General features: G+C 44.8%; 1 protein-coding gene across 1 annotated transcript in view; it reads left to right on the forward strand.

Moving 5' to 3' along the window:
- Positions 1-1181, forward strand: part of LYRM9 (LYR motif containing 9) — a 21160-nt gene extending 19979 nt beyond the window's left edge. The window contains exon 5 of the transcript XR_827167.1: positions 1039-1181. The gene's annotated coding sequence lies outside the window, so the exon portion shown is untranslated. The remainder of the gene's footprint in view (positions 1-1038) is intronic.
- Positions 1182-2311: the final 1130 nt, after the last annotated feature.

Here is a 2311-nt window from a genome sequence, read left to right on the forward strand (position 1 = left end):
GAGAAACCTATATGCAGGTCAGGAAGCAACAGTTAGAACTGGACATGGAACAACAGACTGGTTCCAAATAGGAAAAGGAGTACGTCAAGGCTGTATATTGTCACCCTGCTTATTTAACTTCTATGCAGAGTACATCATGAGAAACGCTGGACTGGAAGAAACACAAGCTGGAATCAAGGTTGCTGGGAGAAATATCAATAACCTCAGATATGCAGATGACACCACCCTTATGGCAGAAAGTGAAGAAGAACTAAAGAGCCTCTTGATGAAAGTGAAAGAGGAGAGTGAAAAAGTTGGCTTAAAGCTCAACATTCAGAAAATGAAGATCATGGCATCCGGTCCCATCACTTCATGAGAAATAGATGGGGAGACAGTGGAAACAGTGTCAGACTTTATTATTTTGGGTTCCAAGATCACTGCAGATGGTGATTGCAGCCATGAAATTAAAAGACGCTTACTCCTTGGAAGGAAAGTTATGACCAACCTAAATAGCATATTAAAATGCAGAGACATTACTTTGCCAACAAAGGTCTGTCTAGTCAAGGCTATGGTTTTTCCTGTGGTCATGTATGGATGTGAGAGTTGGACTGTGAAGAAAGCTGAGCACCGAAGAATTGATGCTTTTAAACTGTGGTGTTGGAGAAGACTCTTGCAAGTCCCTTGGACTGTAAGGAGATCCAACCAGTCCATCCTAAAGGAGATCAGTCCTGGGTGTTCATTGGAAGGACTGATGTTGAAGCTGAAACTGCAGTACTTTGGCCACCTCATGCGAAGAGTTGACTCATTGGAATAGACCCTGATGCTGGGAAAGATTGAGGGCAGGAGGAGAAGGGATGACAGAGGATGAGATGGTTGGATGGCATCACTGACTCAATGGACATGGGTTTGGATGGACTCTGGGAGTTGGTGATGGATAGGAAGCCTTGGCGTGCTGTGGTTCATGGGGTTGTAGACAGTCAGACACGACTAAGCGACTGAACTGAACTGACCCTCCTTGATGAGTTTCTGTTGAAGGAAACAATTGTCTTCTCTTTCCAGTGGTGTCCAAAGCTGAAGTTTTCTACTGGGAACAAGGGCCAGTCCTCGTGCCTTCTGCACTCAACTGTGCACAGTTTATAATCCTGTGAGATGATTCTCCCCTTTCTTCAGAGAGAAACAAGCTTACAGAGTCTAACATTTGTCGAGGGTCACATCTCAAGAACTCACATTTCCCAGGTTGGGCCCTTTCTAGAGACTGAAGGCTGCTCTTCCAAAGGCTCTGAGGTGATAACCTATCTACATTGTTATGTTAAAAAACTTTATAAAAAATTCTCATCCCCTCTTAGAAGTCTAAGAGATGCAAAAAGACTTGAGGAAATGAAGTGACCTTGGATTACAAAAAGTTTAACTGAGTTTCCCAGCTGGAGTGCCCTAGGCTTGTCACCTCCACTTGAAGCAACCTCAACCCATTATCCCAGCGTGCCATACTTATAGTGTCCCTTTTTACATATGCCAGGGAATGGAAAGGGCCGGGGAGTGCTGAGGTCTTGTCCTTGGCACTTTCCGTGCCTGAAAGCACTGAACTGAGGCGTCTCTGTGATGTGTACATGGCTACCACAGCCCAGAAGAAGACGTCTGATCTTGTTAAAAGATGGACTAATAGCTATGTGACTTTGGGAAAGTTACTCAGTGTTACTAAGCCACACTTTTCTCATTTGTATAATGGAGACAAAAATAATAGCTGTCTCCCAGTGTGTTCTGAGGATTCAGTGAGATACTGCATATAACATACTTAACCTGGAGCCTGGTACATGGCTAACACTAAATAAATGTAGCTGCTGTGATTGTTAATTGCATGGGGTCTCCTTGCTCTGGAGGTTGTCTGCAGCCAATTTGATTTCTCTCTGTACATTATTTCCTGGGCTTCCCAGGTGGCACTAGTGGTAAAGAACCTGCCCGCCAATGCAGAAGATGTAAGAGACACGGGTTCGATTCCTGGGTGGAGAAGATCCCCTGGAGAAGGGCATGGCAACCCACTCCAGTATTCTTGCCCGGAGAATCCCATGGACAGAGGAGCCTGGTGAGCTATAGTCCGCAGGGTCACACAGAGTCAGACCCAACTGAAGCAACTTAGCACACACATACATTATTTCACTGATTAGGGAAAGCAAACTCATTTTAACGTCCTAAAAACTTCTATCATAACAGAAAAGAAATGTGAGGAGAGAGAAGGAGTCATCTTTTCATGTCACATGTGGGGGCTGGCATGTCAGGGCACATTTCAGAAGTGACCAGGGCTTCTGTTTGCACAAAGACCTTCAAGCCCTTCTGA

This window comes from Bison bison, unplaced genomic scaffold, assembly GCF_000754665.1.
Source record: "Bison bison bison isolate TAMUID 2011002044 unplaced genomic scaffold, Bison_UMD1.0 scf7180017864472, whole genome shotgun sequence".
NCBI classification, from domain to species: domain Eukaryota; kingdom Metazoa; phylum Chordata; class Mammalia; order Artiodactyla; family Bovidae; genus Bison; species Bison bison.